Source organism: Halichoerus grypus, chromosome 2, assembly GCF_964656455.1.
Source record: "Halichoerus grypus chromosome 2, mHalGry1.hap1.1, whole genome shotgun sequence".
Taxonomy (NCBI): Eukaryota; Metazoa; Chordata; class Mammalia; order Carnivora; family Phocidae; genus Halichoerus; species Halichoerus grypus.
The window spans coordinates 138,400,341-138,427,408 of NC_135713.1; the positions used below are offsets into that span (position 1 = coordinate 138,400,341).

A 27,068-nucleotide genomic window follows, 5' to 3' on the forward strand; every position below is an offset into this window, starting at 1 on the left:
GAGAAAGAAAGGAGCCCAAGTAGTTCCTGACTTTAGGCCTTGTGACAATTTTGGTATGTAAGTTTTTAGAGCCAGAGTTGTTTTACTTTAGAAAGTTAGAGACCATTGGTATTTGTTGCTTTTTGAGTATCATGGACACAACTAATAACTATTATATTAACAAAAATTTCCTTAGTTTCCTGTTATGTGCTCATGTATATTTTATTTCTAATCCTTGCAAAAACCATCTTAGGTAAGTCTCCTCTTGATGGTCTTACATGTCTTTATGTGGCCATTATAATAATCAATATGTCAGTACAATAGCTATTCAATCCTGCCTTAGTTGATTCAGTATTTTTTTGCCCACTATGTGTCAAGCGCTGCTCTAAGTGTTGAGAATAAATAAGAGAAACAAAGTATCTGCTGTCTAAAAATGGAAGACACTAAACCAGAGGCATCTTGAGGTCAAGGACTATATACTATTCAGCCTCTTATTCCCAGATGCCCAGAGGTAGAATAAGGTAACTAACATTGGTTATGCACTTCCTTTTGCTTTGGTAAGGATTTCTATATTATATTAGTTAGAATTCAAATTACAAAAAATATAGCTTTAGCCAGAAGGGAGATTATTGGAAGATCTGCAAGATAGCCCTAGGAACCTAGGGACCAGAACTGAGGGAATTCAGTCTCTCTCCAACCATCAATTATATTAGCTTTATTCTCTCCTGCTACACATAGTCTGTCTCTACTTGGTTTGGCATTTTTACCAACATCTACTGATTGGTTCTCTTCCAGTTTGATGATCTGGTAGGCAAAGAGGCATTTGCCCCAGCTATAGTTGTAATAAGCCTGGGACTGTCTTGACTTCAGACAAATGCTCAACCTTGGAAATTTACCAGGAAGATGAGGTCACTCTAAGTGGTCCAGACGGGACCTATCAATCACCTCTATGTTCAGCACGCAGGACTAGCTTTTAGTGGGAGGTGGAGCCTGAAGGGGATATATGCCAAGCAGACTCACACAGCTACCAGACATAATTCTTACAACAAATCAGAGAAAAACCTTCATATTTCTGCATTTTACAAAAAATTTAATTTTGTCTGAAAGGCATTAAGTAACTTATCTATATTCACTCGGCTTCTGGAGGTGGGATTCAAACCCTGTTCTAACTGCTAGAAATCTGGTGCTCTTTTTGCTGTGCCATGTGATTACCATGATGCCTGGAACATGATTGCTCCTAAGAAATATTCACTGAATAAATACATGAGTATGAAACTATATGTAGCTAGGATAATCCAAAAAGAAAAAAAAAAGCTATGCAATTTTTACCCAGAATTTAAATTGGAATATATATAAGCCTATGAATTTTTAGATTTGAGATGAGAATACTTAACAAGATTTATGTATAAATATGTATATGAACACACTGTGATATCCTTGGGGAACTATGAATACAAAAGTACAAAAATAATTACTTCAGTTCCCATGTAGAAAGTGCTATTTTCAATTTCTTAGAGAAGACTTTTTAAAAAAAAGTTTTGAAGTTGCCAAAATCACTTGTATTTTGACAGAATGAATCAGCAAAATGTACTCTGCTGGCATATGGGGAATAATTTTCTCACTAAAATGGCTTGTAATGGTTAATTGGGACATTTTCCATGTTGTCTGGACTGTTCTGCACCTTCTTAGCTTGTATCTTACGGTGGTGAAACTTAACGCATTAGTTCTGACTGGCAGTTCTTGCTTGTCAGTGGCCATATGTGAGGATGAGCAGATGTTCTAAATATTGACTGCAGAAGCTTACCTGTGGTGTCTCAGTATAAGTGCCTTTAGAAAGGTGTGCTCCTGAGAAACACTTGACAAAAACCCAGCTTCCGCTGGCTTAGCCAAGGATAGCCCTACTTGGAGAATGGCGGATATGCCGCAATTCATGGGAAGGTAGTGACAGGAAGGAAGCAAAATCAGGAGTGGATGCTCCTTGTGGAATCTCTTCAGGCACTCAAACAAAGTTCATTTTTTCCTGCCTTCCTTCATCACCTCTATTGGAAGTCAGCAAACTTTTTCGGTAAAGGGCCTTTTCTATAAAGGCTAATATTTTAATCTTTGTGCACCATAGAGTTGCTGTGGTGGCTCCCTCACTCTGCTTTTGTAGTGCAAATATAGGCAACACAGAAACAAGTACACATGACTGTGTGCCCCCAAAAATTAATTTGCAAAAACTGGTGGGGGAGAACCTTTTTGGCCTGTGGGCCCCACTTTGTTGACCCCTGGCTTATATGGAGGCTGTTGTTACATCCATGTCACCTTTCTACATCTATTGGACTGTTTGCTCTATGAGGTGCTCTGTACTGGATAAGGAAAAGACTGTGATGATATCATTTGCTTTGGGGGTTATACATCTAACATGAAAGACTGGGCAAAAGGCCATAATGTTGCGTATGGAATGCAAATATAAAGGTTTTTCAGAGTTTATGGGAGAGACCTCATCTTACCTCATCATGTGAGAAAACAGGATCTAAACAAAAACTTGAAGGACAGATTGTAAAGCAAGAGCTTAGAAAGTTTTAAATATACGGGAGATAGCAAAGAACTCAAGCACAAAAGAGCAAAAGTAAGGACCTGACTAAGTGAAAGTCTTCATGACTTGTATCTTAAACAGTATGAAGAAGCTTGGGTTCAGATCGTGGAGGGCCTTGAGTGCTGGAATAATGAGTCTGGGTTTTATTTTTAAGCAGCGAGGGGCTGGGAGGGCTTGGAAAAAAGGGGAATGATGTAAGCTTTACATCAAGAAGCTGGATGTTTAACATGTAAGTACTTTGGATTGGCATGCAGAGAGCTTGGAAGTAAGGAGATGAGGAAGTAATTAATTGGAATTGTCCAAATAGATGGAGTAAAAACTTGATTAAAGTGTTGCAAAGTGGTATCTATCTATCTCTCTATCTATAGAATGTGAATATTATAATATGTCTTATATTGAATATTATACAAGTGATATAACATCATGGATATTATATGAATATGAATATTATATGAATGTGACTATTATATGAATGAATATGAATATTATATGAATATTGTATGATATGAATATTATATGTCTTATATTAATATATAATATGAATATGAATTGATAATAAGAATTGAATATGAATGTTACAGTATGTCATATTAATATATAATATAAATATATAATTAAAATAAATATTATATATTATATACAAAAGAAAAAAAAAGAAATTGGCAGGAAAGACAAGAGTTAGCATGATTAATTATCAAGGAAAGACAGAAGTCAAGCAAGACTTTTAGGGGCCAAACCTGGAAACGAGGAGAAAAGTACTTATATTTAGAGAAATAGAGATGTCATGGGGTAAGGCCAATTTGGGGAGAAATGTGATTAATGTAGCCTTGAATCTATGACACATAATGGAAAAAAGATAAAAAAGGCTGAGTCCAATGACATGAGGCATTCTGTGCACATAGAAATCTTCTTATCTTTGAGAGTTACATAATGGGAATGTATAACTGAAATTGCCTTACTCTTTTACAATAAATTATTAGATCAATGACTTAAATTACATTACCAATCTTATGGGATCAGCCATCAGTCTCAAAGAGTAGTAAATTCTCTTATTTATTTTATAAGAAAAAGTACACAGGTGAATGGATGTGATAGGCAGAACTGGAAGTTGAATTAAGGCATGCTCTTCACATAATATATTTTATTAACTGTCAGTGATCATTGTTTTAAAGATTAATGGCTATCTCCTGGTTTAAATTACAGTACATTTCATTACTAATAGCGATCAAATGATATAAAATTGTAAAAGCTACATCAGTCTAAATCACGTCTAATAAATTGAGGCATATGTTTTGATAAAGAACAAAAAAGAGAAATGGAGCTAAATCATGAATTTTGTAATTACTGGATGACATGGGAATAAAATGCTAGGTTGGATTTTCAGACCTATGTTTTTAATTAGAAGTCATTGGTAATGTCATTTGGTAATCAAATTCTAAATTGAGATGTGGGGACACTTGTATTTTTCAAGTGACAAAGGACATTGGTTATTGAGGGGTAACATTACAAAAATGACATTTTAAAAGCTTTAACTGCTTAATAATTGATAGCATTTCAATAGAATGTGTTTTCCCTTTCCAAAAGGTTTGGAGATTATCCCAGATGTTGTAAAAATTAATTCTAAGATCACTTCTGTGTTGTGATTGAGAACCAATAGAATCTATATTTTGTAGAGTTAGGCCTTGATACAGATTATTTTAATAAATAGGGTGCCTGATTTTCCCCCCAAATCCCAAAAAAGCAGGATTTGAAGTACACAAGGGAAACTTTGTATCCATCCCTCAGTTTTGGTGCTTTTTTCTGTGACTCTTCAGGTTTGCAGAAGATGCAATACACATGGGAGGTGTAAAGATTTGTACTTTGCATCTGAAGATTGGCAAACAATGCATTGGTGGAAATAGAATTTTCTTTGGAATTCAGTAATAAGTTCTAAGAAAATGAAATCAAATCAACAGATCTGTTATAAAGGAAAAGGGGCAAGAATAATACCACGAGTCTCCTTTCTTCTCAGTTGAGATAACGGACAGACACCAACTCAGAGTTGTTTTTCTTCATATATATAGATAGAAAATTGGATTCATGAATATTCTTAAGTAGCGTACTTTAAGTATTTTGAAGAGATATGTTTTGAAAGTTCTGGGTATGTGAAGGTTGGATTCAAGGATAAGACACTGACAGTCTCATAAAGTAACAAATGGAGTGGAGTTTAGTTGCACTGTGTCATAAGTGGGAAACCAGAAGGACAAGGGCAGAAGGCTAAATTCTATGCACATGAAAAGTATGTGGAAGTAAAAGAAAATCCATGACCAAGTAAGGACCTCCATTAAGGGGAAAGCAGACTTATTTAATACAGATTTGAATTAAAACACTCCTATGATTCTACAGTTAAAAAGACTATTAAAATCACAACATGCTTGATGGGTTAGATTTCTTATCAAAATGAAAGGGTATATCTTTTCTGCAGGTTGGTGTAGGGCCTGGCAGGGGTCACCAAGCATTCACGAGTGGATGGATGATAACCCCAACTTACATTAACTACTAACTTATTTGTTCTCTACTCAACATGAATTTGTGGAAAAACTAAAATGTCTTCCTAGATTAAAAACCCAAGTATGGGATGCTAAACAGAGGTAAGTACAGTCCTAATTCTCCAAACTGAATGAAATCATATCAGTCAACACATGAAACATGACCACTTAACAGTACAAGAACTGCATTTGATATTTCCTATTATTGAGTTAGTAAGGAGGAGGTTTCACCCTTTTCAGATATTTCTGACCTTAGTTCCTAATGAAAAAGAAGCTTCTCCATTTGGGCAAATAGAAGATGGTTTCAGAGGTCATCCACTGTGATCCTTCCAAGTTAGGGGAAGCTCCTAGCTTGTCTTCCTATTGTGACTCAAACTTCTGAATTTGATTCTTGCTAAGGTTAATCAGATCTTTAAACCAGTCTTGTGTGCAACACTGTCAGGGAATTTTCCATAGTGCTTAGTAAAATCCTTCTTCCTTGAGAGCCAAAGATTCAGCCATTTTGGGAACAGAGTACTTGAATAATCATAATTGTGAGCTCCAACTACTTAAGCCAGGGCTAGAAGTTATGATTTTGGAGGAGGTGGGCATGGAGAAGAAAGAAAAAAAAAAAAGAAAGAAAAAATTTTCTAATCAATCCTGAGTGGATTTTGCCTCTGAAACCTAACTGCTAGATTGGATGGGGTGTTCAGATTTAAGGAAACATTCAAAGGTAAAGGGATGGGTTTGTCAAAATAGAAACTGATCAGAAATAGATGGATGTATGTCTTTATTGGTGGAGATGGAATGGAATCAAGGCAAGAGCACAATGAGGGAAGGAAATTAGCTACTGATTTATCAGGCTGTGGAGATAGGACTGGGAATACAGGAATAAGGATGGTAAGAGAGACTCTGGAAACAAACAAGTTCAGGTTTGGGCTGAACGATTTTCAAGATACAGGAAGTTGTGTCACTTGTATATATTAACTGAAAAGTCCTGTGGTGTCTGGTGTCAGAAAGAAAATACTGTACATTTCCTCAGAGAATCATGCACAGTCCCAGGCAAGTCTGCAGGGGGGTTCCTGAGGTGCCATGGGCCTACAAACCAACAATTTGTATGCTACGACTTAGCCAATCAAATTTCCCAAGCTTACTACAAGGCACAACCTAGTTAAAATATATGTGTGTATTGGTGGGAATTTTTCTTTTCTTTTTCAGTTTTTAAAAGATTTTATTTATTTGAGAGAGAGAGAGAGCGAGTGAGCATGAGGAGAGGCAGAGGGAGAGGCAGACTCCATGCTGAGCAGGGAGCCTAATGCAGGACTCGATCCCAGGACCCTGAGATCATGACCTGAGCTGAAGGTAGATGCTTAACCAACTGAGCCACCCAGGCACCCCCAGTGGGAGTTTTTCAAATGACAAAAGGACAGTGATGACATCACAGCCAAATTTGTGCCCAGCAACAGGCAATAGTCGGCCATCTCCACTTTAGCTTTCACTGTTCATTTGGGCTTTGTATTGGTGGTATCATAAAGACTAGCCAGTGACCCTAGAGACAAGGAGATGAAAACACCCAAGCAACATATTCAAAGTACTGACTTACCGTGGGAGAGCAGAAGACTTGCATATTTCCCAGCCTAACCTGAAAAGCAGTCACTGTTTTCAAGTGCAAGCCCTTTTACTACTTCTATCCTAGTTTATCAAATATGGCAAGTGCGGAGTCTGAGCTCAGATGATGTTCAGCCTCTTGAATTTTTCCTAGAGAGTAATTTGAGTGAGCATCACATTAAGAGCAGCTTCATTAATAACTGTGGCAGTCAGTGTGGTCTCTAGGGTAGTTACACTAAATGTATTTACATATAAAAGTGATTATTCTTTAGTCTCTATGGAGATATGGAAATGTGCATGGCTGATTCCAACTATTAAGACCTGCACTGGATTGTTGAGATAATATGATACCGAAATATTTCAGGACTCAGAAAGAAACTTGGAATTTACATTTTAGTGTTGACATGTAAATGCTACCATTACTCCACCTTTGACAATACTTTTAACAAATGTGGACCTAATGACTACACCAAAATATGCTCTCTTATAATTTGGGCAATGGAAAATATCACTTTGACATTTCCCCAGCTCCCAATGCATTTTATTTAAGAGGAGGCAACATGAAGAATTATGTAATTGATTAGGCCAGTGAGTAACTGGCACTTGAATAGAAGTGGCCTCTTTCTGTCAAGAATGGAGTTCGTTATTTGCCACTGTTAGAAGAATGACATGAAGTCAATAAAGCACTTGGTGCAATTTCTCAGTCGCTCTTTAACAAGTGTATAGTTGCTGTATGTGATCCAGTGTCAAAAGATTGTGATTGTCAGGGTATATGTGCTATTTGGAACTGTATTAGATGTGAAAATATTTTTATTTTTCTAATTCATGCTTACTCTTCTTTACCTTTTGGTCTTTGTTTTGGAAGTCTGAGCTAACAAAGACACCCAAGTCAGTAGCATTTCTATCACTCTGTGAAAACTGATGCATCACACACAAAAATTACTACTAGATTTGGACAAAGTTAAGACATTATTTATGCTGTTCAAAAGAGCCAGTTTTGGGGTTCCTCTTCTAGTAGTGACCCTAACCCTTTTGGTCTTTGGAATGGTAGATAAATCCCATGCCACTCTGTGTCCCTAAAAGTCTCTGGGCTGTTTTATTTTACTTTCTTGGGGTCTATAACGTCTTTCTGAATTTTGCTTATTGACAGTAAGAAAAAGTGTATATCATGGATTATTTTGTCCAGTAACACAATCAGATTTGCTGAGCTTTTATTTATGTATGTTTTTTAGTGGGTAGGAAGTAACTTGTGCCACGTAAAAAGTGAGAGTAGCTTATATTAAGTAACTATCATATGCTATATCACGTTTTGGTAGTTTGTTCAACTTTATTTTTTGTTTTCTGCATAGCATTTGAAAATTGTATGGAGCCAATTCATCAGATTAGGGAAAAAGGGCCACTTTGGTATATCACTGACATTGATCTAGTAAGTTGATTATCTCATGACACATTTGAAGTACATTGATGATGATGAAATCCCACTGATCAAACAGGTATAATAACAGAAGCAGAGTAATAAAATTTAATCAGCCTGTTGACATCAATAGTTATTGTGCACATGGATTTAAAAACAAGAAAATTAAAAATAAATAAATAAATAAATAAATATAAATAAATAAATAAAAACAAGAAAATTTGCACAATGCAGGTTTAACACTACTGAGAAAAATTCTTCTATATCAAAAGTACTATTCACTCCAAACAAAAAATGAATACTTACACACAGGTATCACACTCACGTGCATCCTCACATGTACACAAATTGATTAACAGTCATTCAAATTATGTTTCAGTAGTTTCACTGGAGATTTGAAAGGATGTTCATTGAAGAAGGTCGTGAGAAAGGCTGCAGCTGGAAGAAGCTGGTAGAAGTGTAAAGAAAAAGACCAAATCTCCTTGAGATCCTGTGAGAGTCAGGATCCTTCTGAGGTCCTGTTTACTTTAATGAATGTGATCTCTTAATTTTGATTCCCGGGCAAACATTACTGTGATATTTAGTTCTTTGATTTCTTTCATTAGAGTTATCTTCTTTTTTATGGATGGAGGTCCTGTACATATTTGTTTGATTTATACCTGAGTATTTCTTTTTTGAGTGCTATTGTAAAGGAGTAAGTAAAAATGTATCTATGTAAAAGTATGTAAAAAAAGGGTTTTTTAAATTTCAAATTCTATTTTTTTATTGCTGGCTTATATAATAGTACAAAAGTAATTGACTTTTATCCTCAGTAATTTCAGAAAGATTTTTTTAAAATCTTTTTTGGAAATGTCTACATAGACCCTAATGTCATCTGCAGACAAAGATAGTTTTATTTCTTCTTTCCTTCTTAACCTGTAAATCACTTATTTCCTTTCCTTGTCTTTGTCACTAGCTAGGACTTAACAGTAGTACAGTGTTTGGTAAGAGCAGTAACAGAGGACAGGTTTGTGATAGGTTTCAGATGCTTCCTTTCATATGTTGCTGAATTCAGGTTTTTTTGTGTGTTTTGTTGAGGCTTTTGGCATCAGATGTTCATAAGGCATGTTGGGCTCTGGTTTTCTTATAGTGTCTTTGTCTTTGGTTTCAGGATAAAGTGGCCTCATATAATGAGTTACAAAGTGTTCCCTCTTCACTTTTCGGAAAAGTTTTAGAAGAAAAGGTTATTATTCCCTAAATGTTGGTAGAATTCACCAGTGAAGCCACCTGGTTCAGGGCTTTGCTTTGTGGGGAGATTTTTAATTACCTATTCAATTTCCTTACTCGTTATAAGTCTATTCAGATTTAGTTTTGGTAGATTTTTGCTTCAAGGCAATTTTCCATTTTATTTAGGTTATCTAGTTGGTTCACCTATAGCTGTTAACAGTATTCTTTTATCCTTTTTACTTCCATAGAATTGGTGGTAATGTCCCCACTTTTATTTCTGATTTTAGTAACAGTGGATCTCTGCTTAAATCTAACATAAAGAATAAAAAAATTACTTAAAGAAAAAATAGGCTGCATTAGTTTCCTATCACTGCTCTAACAAGTTACCACAAATTTAATGGCTCAAAACCATGCAAATGTATTACTTTATAGTTCTGGAGGTCAGAAGTCTGAAAAGCATCTCACTGGGCTAAAATCCACATGTTGGCCAGGTTCTCTCCTTTCTAGAGACTCTAGGGGAGAATCCATGTTCTTGCCTCTCCCAGCTTCTAAAAGCTGTTCTCATTTCTTGCGTTGTGGCTCCCTTCCATCTTCAAAGCCAGCAAGAGCTAGTGAAGTCTCTCTCACATTGTAGCTCTCTGATAGGAACGCTTCTTCTTCCCACTTTGACTGTTAAGGACCTTGTAATTACCCAGTAATTTGATAAATCTCTCTTTTTAAAGATTATTTTCTAGTTAGCAACCTTAATTGAGCCTGCAACCTCATTTCCTCCCTGTTATATCACATCACATATTCATACGTGGATATCTTTGCCTGGACCATGATTTTGCCTACTGGACAGGCCATCTGGATTTTTGTTGGAGGTAACTTCTTTACATGTTTAATTTTCATTCAATTTGGAGGTTAAATGTGGAGAGTAGGGGCTGTGAAGTACTGGGTAAGGATTATCCTAGCATCTAATCTTTTCTTCCTTTTGATTGAAACTTGGCAATTAATTGGTTGGAGGTGTCCATGTAAAGGGAGTAGTCAATGATTCCCTCAGAATTCTGACTTGGCTAACAGAATGGAGGGAGTGGTACTCATAAAGAGGAGGAGCCTCTTAGGAGCTATAGGATTGGTTGAGGGGGCATGAAGAGTTCAGTTTCACATTAAATTACATTACCAAGTATACTTTTCTTCTGTAGTTAGGAACATGGAGTTTAGGAGGAAAATTTGTGGTGAAGATAAAACTTGAGGAGTTGTTCTCATAGGGGTGGTAATTAAAATTAGGAAAGTGGCTAATGTCTTCCTAGGAGTACTTACAGAATAAAAAGAGAAGAGTGCCTGACCTAGAAATTGAAACATGAACATTAAAGGGCCAGACTCAGACTGATTCTTCTGCCATTAAGATTGAGAAAGTGGATAGACAGGTAGGGCAACATCCTAAGAGGATCAGAAGAGGAGAGTATCTCTGGAAGGTGGGAACAATCAGAAGTAATAAATGATACAGAAAGCTAATCTAAGTATTTATTATTTTGATAATAATTATTAAGCTAATTAAGTGCCTGAAAAGAGGAAGTTGAAATTAGCTTTAAGCACATCACCTTGACAAAAGTTGGGCCAGTGCCTTAGTGAAAATAGTAGCCATATTCAAGTGTATTGAGGAAAGAGAAAGGTATGAGTAGCTACCTGGAGAGCAATTATAACCTGTGGGGGACAAGGAGAGAACATGGGAGAAATGACATTTGACACGTCATGACAGAGTCATCAAAGTGACTTGTGTAGAGGGTACAGGGAAAGAAAGAAATGAGAAGTCAAGACTTGAGTAGAAAAGAAGGATGTTTCAGCAAGCAAATACCCTGAATATCTCTTTCTTTGACATCAAAATAAAAAGAAAAGGATGAGTAAAAACATAGTCATGTTTTTTCTTCTGACAGTCTACAGTTCGGAAAGTCTCATTTGGTTGTTTGCATTTTCTCTGTGAATCAGGAGGAACGTTCCTGTAAGGAATATTTTCTCTGTGAGCAAGGTACTGAATATGAAGGTAGAAGTGATGGGTTGGAGAGATTTGTGAAGAGCAAGTTTAAGGTAGCTGCCCCTAATAAGGATGGGACAAATTTTTTTTTACATTTGACAATTGCTGTGAGTCAAGCAAATGAGCTTTCACAATTCAGCCTTTATTTCCTTAAAATTTCAATCCCCTTTGGAAGCTTGATTCATACATACATTGTGGTGATCAGATTTATAAGCTGGCTCTCGATGATCCCCACTTCCTGATACCCATGCTCTAAGTAGTCTTCTCAACTGAAGTGTGGGCTGGACTTGGTGACTGGCTTCTAATAAATAGAATATGGCAAAAGTGATGGAATGTTACTTCTGAGGTTAGGTTGTAATAGACTGTGACTTCTAGCTTGCTAGCATTTTCTCTTGCTGTTCATTCACTTACTCTGATGAAACTAGTTGCCATATTGTAAGCCACTCTTTGGAGAGATCCACATGGCAAGGAGCCAGGGAAGGAGGCTTCTGGCTAATAGCTGGTGGAAAATTTAGCCCTTTAGTTCAACAGTTCGTAAGTAACTGAATCTTGGAATAACCAGGTGAGCAAGCTTGGAAATGGACCTTCTCCCTGTTAAACATTAAAATGACACCAGCTCTAGCCGACTCCTTTACTGTAAGCTTGTGAGAGACCAGAGTCAGAGGACCCAGCTAACCTGAGCTTAGATTCCAGACAGGCTGTGACATAAGGAATATTATTGTTTTAAGCTACTAAGGTTTGATGTCATGTGTTATGCAACTAATGATAACTGATACAGACATCATGTCCTATGTTAGGGATTAATCTTGGATTGCTATCAATAGAGAAAAAGCTGTAAGTCAAGTGGGTGGTGACTTTAAAAGGAGGTGTCTAAGTAGGAAGAACCTCAGTAAAATGTAGGTGCTTCAGTTGATTAATCCCAGTCTTATTTGGAGCTTTGGAAGATTAACCAAAAATCTTATTCTCCCATCTTCAAGAGAGATTTCTGTTGGGCAGGGTGGTCTTTTTCACCTTTTATTATCAATGAAATGAAGAATCTCAGACTGTTAAGGCAAATTGAACTGAGGCTTCTTATTCTCAATTAAGGACTTGAAGAGAGCCTATTTAAAGCAAATTTTATCCTAATGGAAACAAAGGGATTAAGTATGAGATTGACAGAAATATATATATTTTTTGCAAGAAAATCCTGGAATGCAGAAAGTTCTTCCTCTGCATGCACAAGGGCTCATTAAATTCTTGACCAGATCACAGGGAACATTTTTGCTTCACTCAATGTGGCTTACCCTTCCTGACAAATCCAAGATGGGCACATCCTCAGGAGAAGACACAGTGAACAGAAAATGAATTCAGTCTCACTAGGTCTCATGCCTATTTCATTTCCATATTTCAGTTCAACATTAAGAGTCAGCAATGTTGAACTGCAAAATTGGTCAAGGATTTTGAATAAAGGGACTCTGTGGTTGTAAAGAGCATCGGTCAGCTTAGGCCATTACTATTAAGAATTTATAAACAAGATTGGACATTTTAGGGAGATTTATGCATTTAGAAAAGAGTAGAGGTATTTGGGCGCTGCTTTTTCAGATAAGAATAAGAATGTACTATCACAGGACTAATTCTTTAAATTCTTGTATACTACGTAGATCTGCATCCTAGGGTGAAAATGTTGGGTCAGCTCGTTCAAGCTCCTTTGTTCCCTTTATTGAGAGTCTACCGTAAGCCAGATCCTGGCTAAAAAGTTGGGACTTAAAGAGGAACATGAGGCCTTTCTGAATCGAACTAACAAAAGAGATAAACTGTATAGCTATGTAAATTTCAATTAGCAGCTAATGGAAGTCTAAAAATGCAAAACATGAAACACTGATTATCAAGGCTGTGATGTATCCATATACAAGGGTATGATGTATCCATATGCCATTAATCACAACCCTCTGTGCTATTATGGTGAAGACCTAATCACACAATGGCTAACGTGTTGTCTCTGTCTTGGTATTGATTGATAGAGACCTGTCTTTGATTAGTCTGTCTTCAGTTGTTTCTACAAGCATTTGCTACTTTTAGGGAGGAGTATTTATGTTCATTGCAAAAATCACGTAGTTTCTCCATGTCACTCAAAGTCGGTCAGATATTTAAATAGTACACAGATTTCAGTTCTGTTAGTTTTTCTTCTCTGCTTGTATTTTTCATTGTCATACTTGATGTTAGTCAGGACTCTTTTTGTTGTAAGTAAAGGAAGACACAATTCCCGTGGCTTAAGTGAAAACAAAGTCAAGCAAAATAAAAACAAAGCAGAAATAATTTATAGTCTGAAACTGAAAAGCCTAGGCGTAGCAATAGTTTCAGATGCTGGCAGTATTCAGGGCTCAGACTCTCACCATGCCACACCATGCTTTGTGCTAAGCTGATACAAGCCCAGCATTTTCCCAGAGGGGAGGTGATTGCAGCACAGGGGCCAGCAGACTTTTCTATAAAGGACCAGATAGTGAATATTTTTATCTGTGTAGACGCATGGCCTTGGTCACAACTACACACGTCTGACACTGAAGTCCCACAGCAGCCCCAACTATTATACAAACGAATGGGTGTGCTGTGTTCCTGATTCCCTATGTCAGTAGTTAAATAAAAGTCATGGACCTCAGACTTAGGTACTCAGTGCCAGCCCTAAACACAAAGTGATGAAACAGTGTTTAGCATAAAGCAACTAGAAGGCGAGGAGAGATTGGCCAAAGTGGTTCTCTATACTCAGGAGGGGGTCGAGGCCAGGGAGAGCTCCGATCCATTGTTGCCCTGCACCATTCATCGCAACCTCCTTGACATGCTGCTGACAGCTCTTGGCTGGTACGGTGGGTTTTATGATGTCATGCAAACACCTGTTCCCCTAAGGATTTTCCTATGATTTCACTACTCTTCCATGACCCATCAGTGTCAAGAATTCCAGTGTGTTATGCATGGGAAAACCCTCCTACATGCCCGCGATCTTGACATTGTATTTAGACTGCCTTGGAGTCTATGTCTTTTTTGGAGTTCTGTATCTCATATTTGCTATACATTTATGATCGTATGAATCATCTGAGGTAAGTGTTAAGGTGCAGATTGCTGGTTCTCACTGCAGACCTTCTAAGTCTGAAGTAAATCAGAAGGTTTTCTGAATCAGGAGGGGGCTGGGGGAGTTGACATTTTCAACCACTGCCCTGGACGGTTCCCATGAATAGGCAAGTTTGGTGAATATTACTTTAAATAATACTGTTTTCACATCCATCATGTTTCACTTGCATTATATGTGGGATGAAAGTTTAGGCCTGACTTTCTTTTTCTTTCTTTCTTTCTTTCTTTCTTTCTTTCTTTCTTTCTTTCTTTCTTTCTTTCTTTCTTTCTAATATGGTTGACACACAATGTGACATTAATTTTGGTGACTTAATAAGTGATTTAATAAGTCTATACATTATGTTATGCTCACCAAACTTGTAGCTACCGCATGTCACCATACAACACTACTACAATCCCATTGACTCTATTCCCTATGCTATACCTTTCATCCTTGTGACTTACTCATTCTATAACTGGAAGTCTCTATCTTTCACTCCCCTTCACCTGTTTTGTCCATCCCCCCAACCTCCTCCTCTTTGGTCACCATCAGTTTATTCTCTGTATTTATGGGTCTCTTTCTGCTTTTGTTTGCTTGCTTTGCTTTTTAGATTACACATATAAGCGAATCATTTGGTATTTGGTTTTCTCTGACTTATTTCACTTAGTGTCCATTCATGTTGTCACAAACGGGAAGATCTTATCCTTTCTTAGAGTTTTGTAATACTCCTTTTAAAATATGTACCGCATCTTCTTTGTCTATTCTTCTATTGATGGACCCTTAGGTTGCTTCCATATCTTGGCTATTGTAAATAATGCTGCAATAAACATAGGGTGCATATATCTTTCAAATTAGTGTTTCTTTGGATAAGTACCCAGTAATGGAATTACTTGGTCATAATGTATTTCTATTTCTAATTTTTTGAGGAACCTCCATACTGTTCTCCATAGTCATTGCACCAATTCACATTCCTACTATTAGGGCGTGAGGTTTTTTATTTTTTTTCCTCCATATCCTTGCCAACATTTATTTCTTATCTTATTGATACTAGCCATGCTGACTCATATTAGGTGATATTTCATTGTGTGTTTTTTTTTTTTTTAATTTCCCTGACTGTTAGTGATGTTAAGCATCTTTTTGTATGTCTTTTTGCCATTTTTATGTTGTCTTTGTAAAAAAAAAAGTCTATTCAGGTCGTCTGTCCATTTTTTAAATCAGATTATTTGGGTTTTTTTGGTGTTGCGTTGTGTAAGTTTTTCGTTTATTTTGGATATTAGCCCCTTATTGGATATATCATTTGCAAATACCTTCTTCCATTTGGTAGGTTGTCTTTTTGTTTTGTCAGTGGTTTCTTTCATTGTGCAAAAGTTTTTTATTTTGGTGTAGTCCCAATAGTTTATTTTTGCTTTCATTTATCTTGCCTGAAGAGACATATCTAGAAAAATTTTGCTGAGGCCAATGTCAAAGAGATTACTATGTTGTCTTCTAGGAATATTATGGTTTCAGTAGGTCTGGTCTTTTTTATTGCGATGCAAGTGTGACATTCTTTGCGTTATACCAGAGAGTAGTCTTCCATTATGGCTGTATAGTAGAATCACCTGAGATGTTTTAAAAACATACTCACTACTGTGGTCCAACCATCTTCCCCAAGATACTAACCTACTACATGGTTGACAATCACTGGTATAGGATATGGCTATGTGAAAACTTACATGTAAATTGTTCTTTGCTTTTGTTCCCCAGAACAGTACTTATCCAGCACTGACATAATGTCACTGAAAAATCCTGCAATATCCTTTACCACTCTAGTTTTGGAAACTTTTTCATGTAATTATTTAGGTCAAGCTGTGGAAGGTATAAGATTCCAATTAAACACACCTATTTGTGTGATACAGGAAATTTTCAAATGTTAAATAAAGGGTTTTCCAAACCCTTACTGTTATTTCTTATCCCAAAATAATGTCACCAGTATACTTTCATGGGTTGCCATTTATTCAAAATAACAGGAAACAGGCTTATCCTAAAATGATTAACTCTGATTTTATAAGACAAATTATAGTATACATTTTCACCAGTCTTCAGTGATTAAAATGGCATGGTGTTTAGAAGCAGCTGTTTAGAACTTAAGTCCTTTTAAGATGGGAACAATATCCACAATCTCCAACACCAAGCTAAGTTCTCAGGCCAGGGTCACACACTCAAAATCTTAGCAGCAAATTTAGTGATTTGAATGGGATTGACACAAGCATACTCATGACAGAAGAGTCAGGTACTATGGAGACCCAAAATGAATATCTGGATTATTCTAGGCACTGATAATGTGTAATCTCCAATAATTCTCAAGAACCATCTGAGGTAGTAATACTATTTTCTCCCTTCTTGGGTGGAAGAACAAACAGTCTACGATAGTTACAGAATGGGTATTTATTAGAGCCTTGAGGCTACCCAAAATCATACCCAGCCCCCTTCATTCTCCCTCACAAAGGAGAACACAACAGGGCTAAAGGTCTAGAAGATTAGAATTGGGGAGGAGACAGTGAAGATTGTTAGAAATGGGGCTTTAATGTTGTTTCAGATAATTCCTCATCCTCACAATATATCATCTGTGTTCCATCTCAGAACTGTGTATAAATTGACCTGTATTATGTTTATGGGTCTAGATAAGTCTTAGAAAGTAATGATCAGAAGATGGCAACAGAGTGTTCAGGTGGGTTGGCAAGCACAGTGCTTAAAGAACACAACCACGGGTCACTGTGAATGTTGACAGGGAGGCTGACAATGGGGGAGCTGTGTGTGCCAACAGTAGGAGCAAAAGGTGTGGAATCCTAGGCTGCTGATTCACAGGCAGACAGGTCACATCAGGCAGAATGGCCCAGCAGATTCACAGATGTCCAGCCTCTGAGAAGGAGGTGTCAAGCAGAACAGAGCCCCACCCCTGTCTGGATCCGGAGAGAACGCACAGCCAAGCAGAAAGGATTTGTGGAGAGGGATAATTACAGAGGTCACGTAGGACTCGATCAAATAGCAGCCCAGAGCTGGACCAGCAGAGGTTGTGGCATTACTGACTGTTGGAATTTGGAGTCCATGCATTTCCTCCTGTCTCATGTTGAATTGGTTCTAAGAAGTGAGAGTAGAGCTGAGACTAAAGGAGACTCTGTGGCCCCAGGCTGTTGGGAGAAGTCAGCTTACTCTCTTTTAAAATCAGGCTTCGCCAGCCTTTTCTGCAAATATTGGCTCATGAGGTGACCTCTTTGTATTCAGAATAAGTGGCTCTCTTCTGGTCCTAGCATCTACCTCACATAAAACAAAAGCTGGATTTGGTGACCTTAATGGGATATAGTCCATCACAGGGTGAAACTCTTGATGTAACTCACCTCTCAGTTGTATATGGATTCTCTAGTTATCATCAAAACAGTCTATTCGGGGAAGACTTTCTTCAGGTCAAATTTAAATTATAACAGGTAAATGTTAAGAATGAAACCTTGATTCCTCTGACTCCAGATGGCACAATAAACATACTTAAATGGTCTCCCTTCATCTAAAACCCAATAAATATAATAGCAGAGAAAAAAATTTTAAGGGAATAAATCCAAACTAATAAAGAAATTATGATAGAAAAATGTTCTTGGTGAATGATCGATTTCAACAGCTTTCTGGAAGACAGAAATCAGATGGTTGTGTTTATCTTTTTAATTTTTTAAGATTTTATTTATTTATTTATTTATTTATTTATTTATTTATTTGACAGAGAGAGAAAGAGACAGCGATAGAGGGAACACAAGCAGAGGGAGTGAGAGAGGGAGAAGCAGGCTTCTCGTGGAGCAGGGAGCCCAATGTGGGGCCTGATCCCAGGACCCTGGGATCATGACCTGAGCCGAAGGCAGATGCTCAACGACTGAGCCACCCAGGCGTCCCAGATGGTTGTGTTTAAACAAATAAAGCAGAGAGAAGGGAGTCATAGCCCAGAATACCCAAAGGGACACCCACAGAGAAAGGAAACAGATGATCTCTCCTTGCAGCGGCAAGAGAAGTTCCAGTTTTGGGTTCAGATGGTAACAGGAGAAGGGGCTAACAATAGGTGATTAATTGAAAGTGTATTTATGGAGCATATAGCATATGCCCTGGAGATGCAGTCCCTCTCTTATCTCCTTCTTCCATACTAGCTTATCAGCATCTTAATGTGTTTCTGCCTGGTAGAAAGGAAGGCTCTTTTCTAAGGAGATTAACTGATCAAATGCAACTGGGGCTACAAGGATGGATGTTAGTCTCCAAAGTGATGCCCTCCTTGTTCTGATATTTTGAAAATCCCAACTTAGTGAAAAACCACTCATCTGTTTGTAGGTAAATCAAAACCTCCAAGTCCTCAGAACCCTCAGTGAAGTTTTCTACCACCTCATTTTTAACCTTAAAAGGAAAACTGGATCACCAAACACTTGAAGAAAATAACCAACATGAAAAAGAAAGCAAAATGAACAAACAGATGTGATCCCAGAGGAAAATGTGAAAATTCAGAGGATGGGAGAGGAAAAAAGTCATCAATATCCTCAGAGTAATCCAGTAGGACCATGAACAGGAGGATGTTAAGGGAAAGGAGGATTAAGAAAAAGTAAAAAGAATATGGAAATTAAAAATTATATTTATTCAATAGAAGATTTAGCAAAGGTTAAGAGAATTTAGAATATATTATTTATAATATATAATACAAATTTTGAAATATGGGAAATATGTTTAAATTGTTTTTGGAATAAATGAATTAGTTTTGTAATAGCAAAGAAACACATCATACTCACTCACCAGCCACATTAGAAGGTAGAATAAAGTAGAACAATATCAAGTTTTCAAGGAAAAAATGTTTTGAACCTAAAAATCTGTATGTAGTCAAATTATGAATTCAGTATAAAGGTAAGGTAGAATTAAAACATTATCAGACGTACAGTGACTAAAAATGGATGCCCATAAACCATTTCTCCCATCCAAGTACTAACCAGGCCCGACCCTGCTTAGCTTCCGAGATCAGACGAGATCAGGCGCGTTCAGGGTGGTATGGCCGTAGACACCCATAAACCATTTCTAAGGAACAGACTTAAGGTATATTCCAGCAAAACCACAAGAGGAAAGCATGACTTAGGTGCAATTGTGGAACTGAACTAATAGTTCATGAAAAGAAATTCTAGGATAATAGTAATGAATAGGTCTAGAAAGTGATTCATTCAAATTAAAACAGGAAGTCATCTATGATCTCTAAGGAAATAAGGTCTTCTGATACCTATGGACTCTCAAGAGCGTCTAGAGGGGAGGGGGGTGGGGGGATAGGTTAACCTGGTGATAGGTATTAAGGAGGGCACGTATTGAATGGAGCACTGGGTGTTATACGCAAACAATGAATCATGGAACACTACATCAAAAACTAATAATGTAATGTATGGTGATTAACATAACATAATAATAAAACAAATTTTTAAAAATGGAATCTGCTAATACAAAGGGCTAGTAAGACTTAGAAAATATTGTTAATGTGATGGTTCTTCTGTGAACAAATAAAAAGACAATTAGAGACTTGGGGTGGATGTGGTGGGAGTGGGCAGAGGAGAAAACTGTCTAGTGAAGTCATGGTTTATATGGGTGCTTCTTCTTAACTTTGGCTACACATTAAGATCACCTGGGGAACTATCAAGATCTCAGTGCTCAGTCCACACCCCAATTATGCCAGAATCTGGTGGTTGGGATCCAGGCAATTTTTTCCTTCTTTTTCAAGTTTTTTTAAAATTCTAGGTTGTTAACATACAATGTAATATTAGATTTGAGTGTAGAATTGAGTGATTCACCACTTACATACAACACCCAGTACTCATCACAACAAGTGCCCTCCTTAATCCCCATCACCCATTTAACCCATCACTCCCTTTACCTCCCTTCCAGCAACCCTCAGTTAGCTCTCTATAGTTAAGAGTCTGTTTTATGGTTTGCCTCTCTCTTTTTTTTTCCCTTTATGTTCATCTGTTTTGTTTCTTAAATTCCACATATAAGTGAAATCATATGGTATTTGTCTTTCTCTGGCTTATTTCACTTAGCATAATACCTCATTGCAAATGACAAGATTTCATTCTTTTTGATGGCTGAGTAATATTCCATTGTGTGTGTGTGTTTGTGTGTGTGTGTGTGTTCACCTGTTCTTTATCCATTCATCAGTTTGGGCTCTTTCCAGAGTTAGCTATTGTTGATAATGCTGCTATAAATATTGGGGTGCACATATATCCCTTTGAATCACTATTTTTATATCCTTAGGGTAAATACCTAGTAGTAACAATTGCTGGATCATAGGGTAGTTCTATTTTTAACTTTTTGAGGAATCTCCATGCTGTTTTCCAGAGTGACTGTACCAGTTTGCATTTCCACCAACAGTGCAAGAGGGTTCCCCTTTCTCCACATCCTTGCCAACATCTGTTGTTTCTTGTGTTAATTTTAGCCATTCTGACAGGTATGAGGACATCTCATTGCAGTTTTCATTTGTATTTCCCTGATGATGAGTGATGTTGAGCATCTTTTCCTGTGTCTTTTGGCCATCTGTAAGTCTTCTGGGAAAAATATCTGTTCATGTCTTCTCCTGATTTTTTAATTAGAGTATTCATATTTTGGGTGTTGAGTTTTATAAGTTCTTTGTATATTTTGGATATTAACCCTTTATAAGATGTTATTTGCAAGTATCTTCTCCCATGCCATATGTTGCCTTTTAGTTTTGTTGTTGATTGTTTACTGTGCAGAAGCTTTTGGTTTTGATGAAGTCCCTATAGTTTATTTTTGCTTTTGTTTCCCTTGCTTCAGAAGACATAGCAAGAATTTGTTTCAGCCAATGTTGAAGAGGTTACTACCTGTGTTCTCTAAGACTTTAATGGTTTCCTGTCTTACATTTAGGTCTTTCATCCATTTTGAATTTATTTTTGTGTATGGTGTAAGAAAGTGGTCCCATTTCATTTTTTTTTTTTTTTTTTTGCATGTTGCTATCTAGCTTTCCCAACAACATTTGAAGAAACTTTTTCCCATTGCATATTCTTTCCTGCTTTGTCAAAGATTAATTGACTATATAATTATGGGTTCATTTCTGGGTTTTCTATTCTGTTCTATTGATCTCTCTCTTTTTTTTTTGTACCAGTACCATACTGTTTTGATCACTACAAAGGGATACATGCATCCCAATGTTTATAGCAGCATTATCTACAATGGCCAAATTAGGAAAACGGCCCAAATGTCCATCAATTGATGAATGGATAAAGAACAGGTGCTGTATATACATACAAAGGAATATTACTCAGCCACAGAAAAAAAATGAATTTTTGCCATTTGCAATGATGTGGATCATGCTAGAGAGTATTATGCTAAGCAAAATAAGTCAAAGAAGACAAATACCATATGGTTTCACTCATATATGGAATTTGAGAAACAAATGAGCATAAGAGAAAAAGAGAGAGAAGCAAACCAAGAAATGAACTCCTAACTATAGAGAACAAACTGATGGTCACTGGAGGGGATGGGGGAATGTGTTAATCAGTGATGGGGATTAAGAAGGGCACTTTTTGTGATGAGCACCAGGTATTGTGTGGAAGTGTTGAATCACTATATTGTACACTTGAAACTAACATAACATTGTATGCTGACTACCTGGAATTTAAATAAAAAGTTAGAAAAAAATAAAGAAGTAGGGGGACTTCAAGATGGAAGGATCAGGGGCGGAGCAAGATGGCGGAGGAGTAGGAGACCTGGATTTCGTCTCCTCTCAGGAATTCAGCTGGATAGGGATCAAACCATTCTGAACACCTACAAACTCAACAGGAGATCAAAGAAAAGAAGAGCAACAACTCTCTGAACAGAAAAGCGACCACTTTCTGGAAGGTAGGACGTGCGGAGAAGTGAATCCGAGGCAATATTCGGGAGGATAGACGGCGGGGGAGGGGCCTCCGTCGGCCGCTTCTGGCAAGTGATAGAGCCACGGAGCACAAAGTCGGAACTCTTAGAAGTCTGCTCCGCTGAGGGACGTCACTCTGGTGGCGAAGTGGGGGGTGGAACCCTCGCGGGACAGTGTGGTCTCAGGACCCTCGGGGTCACAGAAAGACCGGGGGTGCCTGAGTGCGGCAGAGCTCCCAGGTATCGGAGCAGGGAAGCCGGCTGCAGAGACGGAGCCCAGGCGCGGGCTCTCAGCTCGGGGTTGCTATAAACCGTGATCCGCGGCACAGTCGGGCCACTGCTCCTCCAGCAGGGACCCAAGAAGCGGCAGATCCGGGGAGACTCACCTTCTTCCCCGGGGAGGAGAGGTGCGGGAGTGCACCGTGGGGATCTGCTGGGTTTGGAGACTCCACCCGGGGTCAGGTGCCAGATAGAAAGGCGCGGTCACAGGCCGGGTGAGCGCGGAGTGCGGCCGGAGACCGGGGAGACGGGAGTGACTGACGGCTTTTCTCTGGGGGCTCGCTGAGGAGCGGGACCCCGAGTTCTCGGCTCCGCCGGGGCGGAGACTGGGAGGCCACCATTTTCACTCTCCGCCTCCAAAGCTGTACGGAAAGCTCGCAGGGAACAAAAGCTCCGGAGAGCAAACCCGAGCAGATTACTTAGCCCGGACCGGCAAGGGCGGGGCAATTTTGCCTCCGGCAAAGACATTTGGGAACCACGGCAACAGGCCCCTCCCCCAGAAGATCAGCAAGAACAGCCAGCCAAGACCAAGTTTACCGATCAATGAGAACGGCAGAACTCCAGCGCTAGGGGAACACTGCACATAGAATTCATGGCTTTTTTACCATGATTCTTTAGTTTTTCAAAGTTAATTATTTTTTTTAACTGTCTTTTTTTCTTTTTTCCTTTTTTCTTTTTTTTTGAATTTTTCTTTTTCCCTTTTTCAACCAACATCTTATCAATCCCTTTTTAAAAAAAAAAACATTTTTATTTTTCATTTTTAAAGTCATATTCTATCCCTTCATAGTAGTTACCCATATTTTTGGCATATATATATAAGTTGTTCTCTCTTTAAAATCTTGAGATAGTTTCTTCTAACAGATCAAAATATACTCTAAATCTCTAGTGTATGGTTTTGTTCTACTCCCCTGCCTGATCACATTCTCTCCCTTTTTTCTTTCTTTCTTTTTTTTTTTTTTAAACCTCTTCTTTCTTTTTTCAAACAACTTATCAAATCCTTTTTTAAAATTTTTTATACTTTCCATCTTTACAGTCATATTCCATCCCTTCATCATATCAACCCTTATTTTTGTACATATATAAGTTTTTCTTTCTTTAAAATTTTGGGAGGGACTTTCTTTTAACAGACCAAAATACACCCAAAATCTAGTATGTGGCACTGATCTATAATCCAGCCTGATCATATTTGATCACATTCTGTTTTTGTTTTTTTTTGTTTTGTTCTGCTTTTGTTTGTTTTTATCTTTATCTTTTTCTTTTTTCTTTTTTTCTTTCCTTTTCCTTTTTCTCTCTTTCCCTTTCTTTTCCCACTGCTTCAGGTCTTTTCTGATTTGTTTAGAGTATATTTTCTGGGGACGTTGTTACCCTGCTAGCATTTTGTTCTCTCATTAATCTATTCTCCTCTGCACAAAATGACAAGACGGAAAAAATCACCTCAACAAAAAGAACAAGAGGTAGTACCGACTGCCAGGGACCTACTCAATACGGACATTAGTACGATGTCAGATCTAGAGTTCAGAATCATCACTTTAAAGATACTAGCTGGGCTAGAAAAAAACATGGAAGTTATTAGAGAAACCCTTTCTGGAGAAGTAAAAGAACTAAAATCGAACCAAGTAGAAATCAAAAAGGCTATTAATGAGGTGCAATCAAATATGGGGGCGCTAACTGCTAGGCTAAATGAGGCAGAAGAAAGAATCAGTGAGATAGAAGACCAAATGATGGAAAATAAAGAAGCTGAGAAAAAGAGAGATAAACAACTACTGGATCACGAGGGCAGAATTCGAGAGATAAACGATACCATAAGACGAAACAACATTAGAATAATTGGGATCCCAGAAGAAGAAGAAAGAGAGAGAGGGGCAGAAGGTATAATGGAGCAAATTATAGCAGAGAACTTCCCTAATTTGGGGAAGGAAACAGGCATCAAAATCCAGGAAGCACAGAGAACCCCTCTCAAAATCAATAAAAATAGGTCAACACCCCGACATCTAATAGTAAAACTTACGAGTCTCAGAGACAAAGAGAAAATTCTGAAAGCAGCTCGGGAGAAGAGATATGTAACCTACAATGGTAGAAACATTAGATTGGCAACAGACTTATCCACAGAGACCTGGCAGGCCAGAAAGGACTGGCAGGACATATTCAGAGCACTAAATGAGAAAAATATGTAGCCAAGAATACTATATCCAGCTAGGCTGTCATTGAAAATTGAAGGAGAGATAAAAAGCTTCCAGGACAAACAAAAACTAAAGGAATTTGCAAACACGAAACCAGCCCTACAACAAATATTGAAAGGGGTCCTCTAAGCAAAGAGAGAGCCTAAAAGCAACATAGACCAGAAAGGAACACAAACAATATACAGTAATAGTCACTTTACAGGCAATACAATGGCACTGAACTCCTATCTTTCAATAGTTACCCTGAATGTAAATGGGCTAAATGCCCCAATCAAAAGACACAGGCTATCAGATTGGATTAAAAAACAAGACCCATCGATATGCTGTCTGCAAGAGACTCATTTTAGACCCAAAGACACCCCCAGATTGAAAGTGAGGGGGTGGAAAACCATTTACCATGCTAATGGACACCAAAAGAAAGCTGGGGTGGCAATCCTTATATCAGACAAATTAGATTTTAAACCAAAGACTGTAATAAGAGATGAGGAAGGACACTATATCCTACTTAAAGGGTCTATCCAACAAGAAGATCTAACAATTGTAAATATCTATGCCCCTAACATGGGAGCAGCCAATTATATAAGGCAATTAATAATAAAAGCAAAGAAACACATCGACAACAATACAATAATAGTAGGGGACTTTAACACCCCCCTCACTGAAATGGACAGATCGTCTAAGCAAAAGATCAACAAGGAAATAAAGACTTTAAATGACACACTGGACCAAATGGACTTCACAGACATATTCAGAACATTCCATCCCAAAGCAACGGAATACACATTCTTCTCTAGTGCCCATGGAACATTCTCCAGAATAGATCACATCCTAGGTCATAAATCAGGTCTCAACCAGTACCAGAAGATTGGGATCATCCCCTGCCTATTTTCAGACCACAATGCTTTGAAACTAGAACTCAATCACAAGAGGAAAGTTGGAAAGAACTCAAATACATGGAGGCTAAAGAGCATCCTACTGAAGAATGAATGGGTCAACCAGGAAATTAAAGAAGAATTAAAAAAATTCATGGAAACCAATGAAAATGAAAACACAACTATTCAAAATCTTTGGGATACAGCAAAGGCAGTCCTAAGAGGAAAGTATATAGCAATACAAGCCTTTCTCAAGAAACAAGAAAGGTCTCAAGTACACAACCTAACCCTACACCTAAAGGAGCTGGAGAAAGAACAGCAAATAAAGCCTAAACCCAGCAGGAGAAGAGAAATAATAAAGATCAGAGCAGAAATCAATGAAATAGAAACCAAAAGAACAGTAGAACAGATCAACGAAACTAGGAGCTGGTTCTTTGAAAGAATTAACAAGATTGATAAGCCCCTGGCCAGACTTATCAAAAAGAAAAGAGAAATGACCCAAATCAACAAAATCATGAATGAAAGAGGAGAAATCACAACCAACACCAAAGAAATACAAACAATTATAAGAACATATTATGAGCAACTCTATGCCAACAAATTAGATAACCTGGAAGTAATGGATGCATTCCTAGAGATGTATCAACTACCAAAACTGAACCAGGAAGAAATAGAAAACCTGAACAGACCTATAACCACTAAGGAAATAGAAGCAGTCATCAAAAATCTCCCAAAACACAAAAGCCCAGGGCCAGATGGCTTCCCAGGGGAATTCTACCAAACATTTCAAGAAGAATTAATACCTATCCTTCTGAAACTGTTCCAAAAAATAGAAATGGAAGGAAAACTTGCAAACTCATTTTATGAGGCCAGCATTACCTTGATCCCAAAACCAGACAAAGACCCCATCAAAAAGGAGAATTACAGACCAATATCCCTGATGAACATGGATGCAAAAATTCTCACCAAAATACTAGCCAATAGGATCCAACAGTACATTAAAAGGATTATTCACCACGACCAAGTGGGATTTATCCCTGGGCTGCAAGGTTGGTTCAACATCCGCAAATCAATCAACGTGATACAATACATTAACAAAAGAAAAAACAAGAATCACATGATCCTCTCAATAGATGCAGAAAAAGCATTTGACAAAGTACAGCATCCTTTCTTGATCAAAACTCTTCAGAGTATAGGGATAGAGGGTACATACCTCAATATCATAAAAGCCATCTATGAAAAACCTACAGCGAATATCATTCTCAATGGGGAAAAACTGAGAGCTTTCCCCCTAAGGTCAGGAACGCGGCAGGGATGTCCACTATCACCACTGCTATTCAACATAGTATTGAAAGTCCTAGCCACAGCAATCAGACAACAAAAAGAAATCAAAGGCATCCAAATCGGCAAAGAAGAAGTCAAACTCTCACTCTTTGCAGATGATATGATA

General features: G+C 37.8%; 1 long non-coding RNA gene across 1 annotated transcript in view; it reads right to left on the reverse strand.

Moving 5' to 3' along the window:
* Positions 1-27,068, reverse strand: part of LOC144380989 (uncharacterized) — a 144,632-nt gene that overhangs the window by 42,669 nt on the left and 74,895 nt on the right. The window lies entirely within an intron of this gene.